Source organism: Nyctibius grandis, chromosome 33 (genome assembly GCF_013368605.1).
Source record: "Nyctibius grandis isolate bNycGra1 chromosome 33, bNycGra1.pri, whole genome shotgun sequence".
NCBI classification, from domain to species: domain Eukaryota; kingdom Metazoa; phylum Chordata; class Aves; order Nyctibiiformes; family Nyctibiidae; genus Nyctibius; species Nyctibius grandis.
In genome coordinates this window covers 1,352,861-1,366,406 of record NC_090690.1, presented here as the reverse complement: position 1 = coordinate 1,366,406, position 13,546 = coordinate 1,352,861, and positions in this window count along the sequence as shown.

The following is a 13,546-nucleotide window of genomic DNA, read 5'->3' as shown; positions in this document are numbered from 1 at the left end:
GGGATAGCATACTAGATAGTGCCATGAAAGTCCTGAGTACTATTAATGCTGTAGATGTCTTACTCTGAGTATAAGCTTGATCCAAAGGGCACTGCAGTCTTGCCCAGATATCAGTCACCTTCATCTTCCTTATAAATACATCAGTATGGCATGAAGATACACTGTTCTCCTACTTGTACAAAGACATCATCCCTTCTTTCTCTCTGCACCATGTTGTAGCAGGCTGTATCACAGAAGTACAATAGTATTCTATAGAATGAGTCATTCCCACCAGTATCTTTTGGTTAACGATTCCTACTTTACCTACACCCCCCACAAATGGGTGTCTCTGTAGATACCATTCCCAAGTTAACTGTTATCTGCAAATCCCTAAGAAAAAACATTGGGAAAAAACCAATTGGAACAGTTTCCATCAAGGGGAAGTAGTTCAATTAGCTCCATGTATCCCTTATTCATACAGTGCTGAGAGCACTGAAACCCAGGAGTGTATCCCTTTGTCAGTCTTTGTCCATTTGTCTGTCTAGCTCTCATCTGTCTGTTCCCTTCATTAAGGGGACAGCAGGTGGCAGGGTGGATGATGGATGGGCAGAGGATGAACCAGAATAGGGTCTACTCATCATCCATTCGTGCACCAGAGGAAGATAGATGGTCATGAAGAGCTTTCAATTTATCCAAAGGCGGAGTCAAAGCCATATCGCGTGCCCTGCAAGGGCCTGTCTCAGAGCGCGGGGGACAGTAATTTGTAGCCACTGGTGGTCAAAGCATTGGAGAGGGCAGGAGCACACAGAACTGGCTCAAAGGTGTGATCTCATCTAAACCACATCTCAGGCTTGGGGACCTTGGATGTACAACCAAATTACAGGCTGGACCCTTACATTTGAGCTTCTCATGGATAGCTATGGCCTCCCTTAGGTGAAAAATCCTCCATAGCTTTTTCTGGAAAGGGCAAGCCTTGCAGAAGGGAATCCTCATGGTAGGCTATTCCCTGGCAGTAAGAGCTAGATATTTCTGTTATTTACAGCTGCATCTATAGACTCTGGATCTAATCCTTGTACTAGGGTACCTTGCAGACATATATTAAAAAACAAACAGCCCTGAGGTACAGCCAGGTTAGCAGAAGGCTATGTGGGCAGAAAATGCATGGGTCAAGAATGTGGGTGAATGTAAACCTGTGCTTCAGCAGCTTATAGTCTTACAAAATACACAGCCTTGTCACTGAAAGCAGCAGGAAAAGGAACCTGGGTCTTCTGTGCAACTTTGCTGACAGCAGCAGAAGAAAAGTAGGCAGAGGTAGTGATTAGAGAGGAATAAATTCTGAGCAAAAAGCATGCACCAAACAATTTTGTTATTAGTTATTCAAAAATTGCCCCTACCTCTGCAGCTTCTTCCACTTTCTCATATGATCAAAGACCTCATTCCATACCAACATGGTCCTATTCTTTCCCTCCAGTATACAGGGAAGCAAATTCAATCTGTGAAGCTTTTGTCATTCTCTCTCTCACTCTGACTTCCACTCTTTTCTTTGTAAAGGTTTGCAATGTACCTACCACAGTGATAAAATGCATCCTGTTTACAGGGAAAGAAAAAGCTACCTCAGCACTTTTTCCATGGGAGAAAAAGGGGGAAAAAAAAGTTTATTTTAAAGCATGTTAGATTGTGACTTCTGCAAATTAGAAAATGCACACTTCTCCAGATGGAACAGAGGCAATTACACTGTGAAAGCAAGTGCTATTTCTGTCCCTTTTGCCTCACAGTCTTACTAATGCTTTTAAGATACATAAAGATATATTTGTTTGTGGTGAGAAAGATAGCCACCTTCAGCAGTCTGAGTCTAGTCCAGGAGATCAGGGAATGAGCAAATAGCTTTGCTTTGTATTAGTTTTCATACTAGTTAAATAAAATTCTTTGAAAGCCTGGGAGACTGAGGTTCTTTTTATCCACAAAAGCCTGCAAACTTCCCTCCATAATGTTCTTCAGGCCCAAAACTGCCATGGGTTTCCACTGTTGGTTATTCATAGCACGTGGGTGCTTGGGACAGTCCAGTACCCGAGATGGGTGCAGTGTTCCTGTACCAGTGCCCACACAGGCACTCCTGAGGGGAAAAACATCATTGCAGGCAGGCCCCTTGGTGCTAACACTGAACTGCTCTCAGCCCTAAGCCAGCTTTGTCAGATTGGGTAGTAATATATATATATATACACACACCCCCCTCAGAACTTGCTTAACAATTTCAGTGTGCAGGAAAACACACTGTGAAATAATTGTTAATAACATCACCCCTCTGATTCCATTTGTTCTACCAGGATTGAGAGAAGACATATGTAAGACAACAGCAAATAAATATAGGAATAAATGGAGGGCTAGACATATGGATACACAGACAAATATAGACAGATGGACAGATCAGATCTATCTGGCACATGCCTGTGTACGCCATCTGAATGAAGTGCAAATGCAGAGAAAGATGAGCATGTGCACCTCACAAACTGAAACCAAGCAAAGTAATTACACAGGTACCTGGTGAGGGCAGAGTATTAGGATTGTCTCCTGGCTGAACAATCAGCTTTGGCAGTGCAGATAATTGGCCTCTACCAGGTAAAGAGCTAAGAAATGCTCTCCCAGCTCTCTCAAAACTTCTGTAGGCTTGTTCTCCCCACTGCCTTAGCCCTACCTTATGCAAAAAGGTCTTTGTTGAATGTAGGCCTTCCTGCTGTTACAGACTCAGCTTTTTTTCCAGTTGTCCCTTCTTTTGCATTAGCAGAGTATTGCATTATATTTTGTTCTCCCTTAGCTAACCCTTTATCACTCCATATGTGATTGGAAGAGCTATCTACCAGCAGCATATGTGTTTCATCAACTTTAATACTTCCACAGACTATAAGTAAGAGAAATGTTCTGGACAGGGAATAATTATCATTTTAATTACATTAGAGAAGATAGTTAGACTGCCAGAGGATAAAAAGATCTGTGGCTTAGTGCACTACTAGGCTGGGTAGTAGCAGCCAGGAGGTGGATCTGCTTTGGCTGTAAGGCAACAGAAATATGGACTAAGGGAGAATATCTCTGAAAAAGCTGCCACACACATGCAGTGCTGGCGCTGGCAGGAGAGGAAATGGCTGAAGCTGCAGTGCTGCATCCCCGTCCCATCACAGCTCAGAGGTAAACAACAGGTCCTGGAGATTCTGAAGCATATTCTCCTGGGACAGATTTATAAACATACATAAAGCATTAGGGATTTACATCTGAGAGACTTTTAATAACGAACAGAAAACTTTTCCTCTGGAGTGGTTGCAGTACTATCAAGACAGCAATCCACCTCAGGCACAATAAAGACAGTGAAACTGAGACAGAGGCAGCATACAGCTCAACTAAGGCTATCATGTGTCAAAGGCATAGCTCAAAATGCAAAAGTCTGATTAAATTTATGGAATATCTTTAAAGTTCGAGCTTAGATTTCTTTCTGTTTGCCCCAGGGTATAGGCAAGGCACATCTCCCATTTTTTCTCTAAATCTACAAGGGTCAGAAACATTCCTTTTCATAAAGAAACAAGTGCATAATGCTGAGATTCACATGTAATCACATCTCTGCAACAAATGCAGCCTTAAGAGCAAACAGTAAATATTGAAAGACTTGTACTGACAGAATCAAAAACCATCAACATTATAAATCCCTTTGGAGACTTTTAATATCTCCTGCCTATCCTTAAAGGCTCGCAATACACGAAGTATTTGCTCAGTAAATTTTACATGGCTATCTGCTCTTGGTGGTGGGAGATTGGTTGCTGTGAGTCTTATAGGTGTGTTTTCTAACTAGAAGGCTAAAGTGATTTAAACAAGGGAAGAATGAAAAGCAAACGGCTTTTCTGTGTTCTGCGCCAGGCCCGCAGGACCTCCTCTTGCACCTCCAGGTTTCTCCCATGATGGGGCCCTTTGCCGTGTCACAAACTGCAGTATGAACTGTCAGGCCCAGGAATTCTTCCTGCTGAAACAGCTGCCAGTTATCCAAGTTTCATGAACAGCTGGCAGCCACAAAAATTTTTCATACATATCAGAGCCCCACCTAGTAAAGCAACCAGGTCATCCTTTACCTCTTGGTTGGACTGTATAATTACCATACTTAACTGGCTCTGTTACTGGAGTGCCAAGGGATCAGCCAAGTCACAGACTGCATTGTATTGGCTCATTTACAAACAATGTAGTCCCTTCTTGGGGCCCTTCTCATTTGTTTGCATCTACACTGCCACAAACTGCTACATTAAGAAAAGGAAAAAGGATGCAGGAGCTAAAAAAAGAAACATTTTGATTTGTTTCAGGTTTGCTTTGCAATTGTTCACTGTATTTAATGACTAGGTTTCTTTTCAGCTCAAGATTATATGAGATTTAAAACAAGCTTTTTTTTTTTTAAGATCACTTGTAGGATTACTCCACAGCCACCTCCTCATCTCCTTCTTTGGATTAGTATAATCATGAAAGCAAGGAGGCTAATGAGTACTGAATTATGCTCCTGCAGCAAATTTCATTAGAGTCATCTCTTTTGACACATGTATACAGGACCTTAGATTTTAAGCACATTATTATGTTTTGCATTTAGCATCAGCTTGAAATATACTTGTTTGGGCCCAACAGTATCAATATTTCACATACTGATTCTCCGCAGGGCTAAATACCAAATATGCATCAGACTATCATTCAAGCAGGGAGGATTTTTTTCTTTCCTAGCTCTTCCATTGCACTTCAGTGCTGACCTACGGCAGCCCCTGTACTCCAGCTCTGCATGTACCTTATGCCATTGCATTTATTATAGCAGTGCCTACAGACATAACAAGAAAATTATCCTACAAAGACAAAGGAAGATGACAGATGCTTATATCAACTGAATCCACTTTTGTAAATGTTATCTTATTTCTAAGCTTCTTTCTAAGCAAGGCATAAGCATATGTTTGGAACCACCCAGGATAAGAGGTTTGAGGTTAAAGTCTCCCCAATACATTTAATTGTGACTTAGAGTTGTTTGTAACCCACATTACCTAGAAGACGGTCTCAATCACACTCATTCTCCTGAGGCAGGTATGTCTATGCCATTGAGGAACTGGTTAATGAATGCTAGACTGCAACAACAATACCAGTAACAGAAATATAATAGGCTCCATTTTAGCCTGTTCCACACACACTCCTTGACTGGCACACATTGTAATAACTCAATGAACTGACTCCTACGTATTTCTGCAAAAGAGACAAGAAATTACTCTTCTGGTTTTCAATTCCTTTTCTTCAAAAATTACCAAATAGATTGCACTGTAAATTTCCATTCCGAGTAATGCCCCTTACTGGATAGCACTGCGGTGCAGGCTGCTGCCCCAAGTTAAAATAAAGCTCTTTGTTACCGTGCTGAAGGATGGGAATCCACACACCATCCCACCTTCATTTAGTCAGCAAGCAGCAGCTAAACTCCTTTAGAGACTGTTTGCATGCTTGTTTCTCTACAAGTGTTACCAAAGCTAATTTACTGTAACTAACATGGTCCTGTCAGTTGTTGTAATTTTCTGTTGAGGTAAAACCACCAGCTCCAAGCAGACAGCATTCTAGCTGGGAAAGATTAGCTCCTGTTAGAGAGGGGCAGCTCTGAGACTACTCCCTGGCTTGTCATAGCAGTAGGATCACACGTTGCTTAAATTACCATTACTGAGAGAGTTCCACACACACACAGCATAATGGGACTGGCAGCACCCCAGTGTCAAATAGCTCGGGGCTGAGAGGCAGTGCTCTGCAGGGTGACAACTCTGGGAAAGTCCTGACTACAGCTGTGCTCAATGGTACAGCCTAGACAGCAAGCATCAGAACCCAGAGGTGAACCATATACCCTGGGCTAAAATAAGAACCAGCTATTGTGTCTACACAGGACCCAGACTGGACCTCGGACCACAGCTTTGTGTGGAAGGGCCCAAATATTCTATGGGGTTTTCTTCCTTATTTTCTCATTTTATATTCTGTTCCTATCAGTCAGCTCAGAGAAGGACTGACAGAAAAAATACTAAAATATACTGTGGAAAAACATCTAGTTGCAAAGACAGAAAAGAATCTTGGCTAATAAATGAGCTAGTTAATGTGTCTCCCTGTTCTGTCCTAGTTTTCCTATACAGTACTGAGATATTTAGGAAAATTGATTCTAATTAACTAATGATGTGAATTTAGAATGGTTTAGTTAAAACACATTTAGCCTCATGGGGTCACACACATTCTTAACTGAAGCAACTGTAATTCCATCTAGAGAGAATGGGTATTGTCAATAACAACCAAGTTACCACGACTTAATAACTGACTTCGTACCAGACAGGATCTGCCTGTGTGTATGCTCTTAGCCCATCTTAATCGCAGAGAAAAATGTTAGCTTTACTGGGATTTTGCTTTACAATTGGGCCAGGGTAAGAGTTTGTGCACAGTCAGTTACTGCAACGCAGCTGACAGGTGGCAGCTCACAAAGCTGTGGAGCTCAGTCTTCTCCAAGCCTACATCCACACTGGCTGAATTACATTTCCTTTAGTTTTGACTGAGGTTGTCCACATCACAATTTAAGGTCATGTAATTAATCTACTTTGAAAGTTAATTTGGATTAGTTTTTGTATGTCTACCTGTACAAAAAAGTTCTTAATGACTTTGTTGCTTCACCAGTAGCACAGAAATCCCTATGAATGCATGTTGTGTGCACGTTTGAGTTTGCAAGCCCTGGCTATGGATTTTAAGCACAAGTATGAAAAATGCCTCCCTTTAATTTCAGTAGACGACTACAGGTGCTTCCTTAATGCAAATAATAATCAATGGGAGTCATGCAGATAGGCTGTTAGAGAAGCTGTGCTCTTGTTAAATTTTTATATTAATTTTACATTCAAAAACTGATTCAGATAATAATCTGAGATTTTATGGGCTTATCTGAACGTTCAAGCCTTTGATACTGAGGTAACATTGTTAAAGGTATTTAGCACACAAACAGAAACACAGCAGTAAAATTCATGGAAGCTTTGTACTCAAATACCAGTGTATCCTGGGTGAGATTTACCTCATAGGGGGAACGAATTCAAGATCAATGTCTCACTTCTCTCCAAAGCCACAGTTCTTAAATTCTTAATAGGACTTTTCAAAATTAGACTATTTTATTCCAGGATCTTAGGAATGAAATAATAAACAAGCTTGATTTTACATCTCTCTGCTCCAGTTCGCCATTTTCTTAGTGAAGTCAATGGAACTATATAGACGTACACCAGCTGGGTATCTAATTCTCAAGCATCAAAAATCATTGCTTCTTTTAAAAGAACAATGGATATACTGGAGCATTAAGAAGTCTTTTCTATAGTTATGATTTACTTAGCTCATCACAAACACGCTTCAGATAAATACTTCATTTCCAGCATTATGGATATTAGAGGGTGGACTGCTTTCTCTGGTCACAGAATGAATTTATCATTACCAGTCGAAAGCACCCCACGGATTCAAGAGAGAGCAGAGATCAGTTTTTTCATGCAAATGAAATATCCTTCTCCTTAATGGCCTTTGAGCTTTCTTATCCTCCTACTTTGTCCCTTGGCTACAAGATGATCGTAAACACTTTTGGATTAGACCTTCAGATTTGCTTTTGGATGCACATAAAATAATCATTCCTGAAAACAATTTCCCCATGATTAAAGATCCGCTGCTGCTAAAAATATTTAAAGCAGGAATCATCCTGAATAATAGACTTGGCAACATGTACCAGAGATGACAGAAATTGCTGGCACTGTACAGAAAACAAACATCAAAAGACAAAATAGCATCAGACACTGTGAAGCACTGGAATTTTTTTTCTCTTTTTGCTCATGCCATTTTGCCAAGGTTGTTTGTGCATCTTTGTGTAATTCCAGCTAATCGCACAAATTCTTCAATTCAAGATATTCTTTGAAATCTCCCTGGGATGGCACTACACTTGTGTGCCCCTCATTCTACTCCCTTTATGAACCACCCTCTTGGTTCTAAATGAAAAACTACATTCAGCAGCAAACTGTCAGGGGTATTCCATTTTGCAGCTTTTATTCCACTTCATTTGCTTTCTTTTTCCCCTAAAGAAACATTATGGAGGCAACAACATTTGCCTGCTCCTTCCTCCCTTGCCTTTCTGTGAGGGGATCTCAAGATATATCTGCTGTTAGTTCATGTTGTCACCCATTGCTGTCACCGTGCTGCCCTTTATCGATATAATTCAGCTGATAATTAGTTCTAATGGATGTGATCTGAAAGCACTGCTAAAGAAGGGCCTGATCCAGAGAAGTTAGAGGATACCTCCCCAAGGGCACAACACAATCTCAAGCACCAAGGTCAGAGAGAGTTGGCAGTATCCCATTCCCCAGGAAAGTCATGGCATCTGTCAAGATCGGATTGTGTGTCAATGCTAACAATTATTTTTCACAGGGACTTAAAATCATCTGTGCAGTGCTATAAATCTGCATCATCCTTTGCACTCATCTGTACAAATGCATAGTTTACCCCCACCTCTGAGAGCCTACAGCTCCAGAGACCTTCCTAAGGAGAACGAGGTACATGCAGTGAGTGATCTCTGGGGGCTGATCTCAACCACTGCTCACAGCTTGTTCCAAGAAGAGCTGCATGTGGTTAAAAGTACTCTACGGGCCTCAAAGAGACTCAGAGGGGTCTGATGACATGTGGATGAGCCACAGTGTAGATCAGACAAGGTTTTGTGGAATTACCGCTGTGCTCTGTCTTCTAGCATCAGAACCCATGGGAAGTGCACAGAGCAGCAGTAGCATAAGATGAACCAATACAAATCTGGGCTTTGCCCTTTCCACCCCAGGGAGCTGATCTCTTTTTGTGGCTGTGGATGGGCACATCCTCACTTTTTTTACCATTGCCTCAGAGATAGGGGAGGGAATGAAAAGCAGGAGATGGAATAGGCCAAATCCCACTTCACTAATTTCATTCCTTTGAGTATTATATGCAAGTGAACTATGAGAAAAAATAGAGATAATTCAAATGGCACAAGCATAGAGTAGTGCATCTGGGGAGCCTTAGCAATTAAAGGGTCTTAACAAGAGCCTAGCTAGAAACTGCAAAGAGGTGCACAACTGCAGCATGTTTGGCATGATCTGAGAAAAACTCTTTGGGGAGTTGAGAAACAGCCATGAAATCAATTGCATCAAAGCAAGTATAGGAAGAGGTAATGACAGAGGACATAAGAAAGGTGAGGAAACGACCTTGCTGAAAGCTAAGCAGACAAAGGATAATAGTGCTGAAGGACTGTACTCCCAGGAATATCAAGCCTGAACATAAAGGAACCAATTCATAGGACTGGATGCAAACATAAAATGCAAAGTGTTTTGTGGGTTGCTAATCTCTGCAGATCTTGTGAGCATTAAGTGCAGAGGATCAAGTTCAGGGTCATATTTACACTTACACACAAATACCTACAAAAGCAGAGGATTTGGCCAGGTCTGGCTTAAAGCCTGCTGGAGCCCAGGGGAGCTTTTTGACTGGCATTCACAGTTTGGTATGAGGCTGATGACCATCTTGGACAGACACAGCGCAAGCTGTTCTCTTGTTCTGTAAAGGTGCAAAGTGAAAACTATGCAGATAGTCCGTCAATGTCAGATGCCCCTCAGCATGGTTGTATGTCCAATTAGGAGTGAGAGCTGTGCAGTCAGTGCACATAGAGATCTGGTAGAGTTTTTTCCAGGGTCAGAGGATAATGACCTCTAAAGTTTAAAGACCTTCAACACAGCAGTACAGAAACCCTGCCAAATCCTGCTGTCAGTTTGAAGGCTTGTTAGCAACACATCTCCAGTTTACCTCCCTGTGATTAGCAAGTTTCCAGTCTCTTATACCATGTGAAAGAGCAAGGGCTAACAAGGTTTACATTTCACCTTCCACATATAAAAGCAACAGCATTTTACTTCATTTACTTGGTTGTTTGGGGCTTTTTATTTTGTTTCTTAGGGGGAATAGTTGTTCTGGTCATGAATCTCACTTTCCAAATGCACTGGCAATCATAAATGTATTCAATTACTTCTACTGCATGTTTTTTTTCGTCAGCATCACTGGTATTTGTGCAAATACTCCCACATGTACCCACACTCAGTCATATAGGGAGCAGATTCTTAAGCAAGCATCAAATATCTGTGCACAATAAGACATCAGCATATCAATGGGAGCATACAATCCCTAACATTCTGTGATTCTGTGATACAACCACATACACCACCAGTATGAAAGCTGCATGAATTTTGTTCATACTACTAGTTGCTTATGCAGATATCTGACTGCCCATGGACACACAGGCACATACAGGAACTCAAAGCATGTGCTCAGCCGTGCTTATCAGCACAACCATCACATATGCACGCCTGCATATTTGCACACCCACGTGTGCCCATCTGATGCAGTCTCAGACAGCCATACGCATTCTGTAAGCAAGACTGAAATGCTCAAAACCTCCTTTCCAGAGGAAAAAAATACCTGGCTTGCTATTCACAGAGCTAATCTTTCTAATCACAATGCTTCTGGTCAAATGCATAATATTAGCATGAATTATTGCCAGATGCAAAAATAGGAATTAGAGGTGGGAAAATCCACTCTAGCCTGACTCTGGGTCCTAGGATTGCCTACAAAGTCTGAGTTTTTCCCTGCATTCTGTGCTTACCATCTGACTGCCAGCATCAAGACATCATGTATACAATAGCTATGGACCTGCCATTGCTTCTACCCTGTGATAGGCTACTTCAGTACTGCAGCAGTTCCTCCCCTCCTCCCCAGTTTTACTATTCATATTAAATCTTCATCAATGCAGCAGATAAGTCAGCCACACAGAAAAACAGGGGGAAAGTAGCTGCAGCTCAACGTGCACTTTATTCCACCCAAAGGTGGTGCTGTTGCATTTACTGTTAAGGGCAGCACACTTTGGCAAATACACTGTATTATTAAAGAAAACGTTAAATCAAGTTGCCTGTAGATTAAAACTGTGTATTGTTTAACTTCACAAGCCATATTTAAGTCTGACACCTGCATGCATGCCTTTGCCATTAACACGTCTGGTGCAGCTGTATTCCTGCTGCTGCTGCTCAGCTTTGCTTTCACCCAGAGGCACTGACTGGTGCAGGGCATCCCTGGTTCAGCAGCCTTAGTAAGGCTTTAACAGACATGGGGGTACTGGAAGGACAGGTCCTCCAGGCCCCCTCTCCGACCCTGAGTAGCCACTAGTCACAGAAGAACCTAGAGCTGCACTGGTTCACAAAAACCCTCTTCAATGCTTCTGCAGCACCAACTCCACTCCTCAGAGACTACAGCTTGAGACAGTCTGCAACGGCTGAGAGTATATCCTGGCCCATGAACAGAATGAAAATGGCACTGCACAGCCCAAGGAGCATGGAGAAAAGGGGGTACAGTGAGAAGAGGCTGTGGTTATGACAAAAGTGTGTCCTGTGAAAAGCAGGCAGACAACTCGGACGTGATGCCACAATCATTGAATGCAGGAAATCAGATCCAAACCACCATAGCTAAGAAAGTAAAGTGTCCAGTTTTCAAACTGGATGGTTACTTAATGCCTCTCGACATCCACAACTCCTGAGCAGTCTAGGACTAAAGATCACTTCATATGCAGTGCGTCAGAACGGTTTTCAGAGAACAGCACACCAGAAAAATGGTCAGGCTTCAAATATCAACAGAGGTCAGGAATGTCAATATAATAATGCCAAGCAGTTTTAGGGAGCGCGGGTTTCATTCAGCTAATGTTAATGGATGATTTCTGTTCAGTATTTAAAGGAAGGGGCAAAGGTTAAGCTCTTTGCCATTGTACCCTGTGGGGAAGCTTGCTCTTGTTCCTAAACAGGATGAAAGGAGGAATGATCAGAAATTATAGAGGTGAAAGCTGTGAAGACTGGGTAAAAAAGACTAAATAGAACCTGAGAAACATGAAAAGTGAAAAATTCCACACTACATCTCCTCCAAATGAAAATGCTATTATAATTTTTAAGTCATCTACTTGTGATGTGACGCCCACAAGAAATCAGCTGACTAAGCCATCTCTACTCATCTATTTCACAAATCTGTCTGATGAATGAATTGCTTGTCTTCATGAAGGAAGGCAACACAAGGACACTGAAGCTGAAGTATGAAGTGCAAGACAACAAGAGAAGGCTATATAATGGAAGATGGAGAAGAATGGGGGATTTTATGTATTCGGTGTATTAAAAGAAAAATAATAATGCATAACTAACAAAGCAAGGACACATACACAGGCTACTAGCCTGGCCCCTGAGGAGAACTCATCGGGATTCTCCGAATTTCAAACTGCCAATAAAAATTCCAGGGTCTGCTCATAGTTGACCAACATTTTCCAATTGCAGACTTTGGGGTAAATGTCACCCCAAATTTTAGGGAAATACCTGCAACAGGAAGGCTTTCCATGTAAAGATATTTAACTAGTAAGAGCTGAAGTTGGGTTTAAGTTTTGTTTAGTGAAATTTATGGATGTTTTTACTGAAATAGTCACAAATGACCACAATGGTAATTTGTCTTTAAACTGACAACTAACACATTCAAGAAAGTATGGATGATAAAAGATGGAAAAGGACATAAACAACATCTATTTCAAGTTGGTTTGTTTTTTGCTTTGTTTTTTTTTTTTTTTAATTGTAGATGTAGAAAAGAAATACCAAATGGCAGGTAAGTGCCTGTTGATCAGCAGACACATCAACCTAATTATATACGATTCTCATTATTTTTCCACATTTATTGGTAATCCCATTTAAACAGCAACCAAAATGGAAATGCAGAAAGTTCCAGCAGGAAAGTTATTCTTTTTTAGTATCCATAACACTGCTAATACACACATTTGAAGAGTGAAAATGGCATACCATTGTGTATTGGCTGCTTCCAACCTCTGCATATAAATATTTTACAATTCCTTTGGTTCCATCTTTACCTTCTCATCTTTTGATTGAGGTAAAAGCTGATCATCAGTAAAACATCCCTTAACAGCTTCATAAGCCAAAAGCACCTGGAAATATATCTCTGTTCTCAGCATCTTCCTTAATGAATGTGGAAAGCTCTCTTCAGCACTGTAAGCGTATGAGATTGATAAAGATTCTATTTACTTTTTTTCCCCCCTTATAAGAACTTAATGAGACAAAATTGGTAGCTCCTAATCAGGCATTGGCCTTTTCATCTCTCGGGGTTTTATTTACAAAAGCTTATTAGAGCAAAGCACACTAAGTGATATGCAGCAATAACTAGAATATTGCTTAACGATCCCTAGCAGGCAGCACAAAGCACAAGAAAATTAAATGGAAAAGGTGATTAAAGAAATGTTACCTCCTTCCCCCCACTGCCATCAGAGACCCCAATGCTGCACATGAATCTGCGGATGAATCCACTGGCTAGACTGCATCTTTCCAGTCGGTTGCATTGCTGAACAGAGACAAGTTTTCTGGTGTATAGCCCATGACATTTCAAGGCCTGAACAGCTCTGGACCCAGCTGAGGCAGCTCCCTGCAAGCAAGGAGCCAGAGCA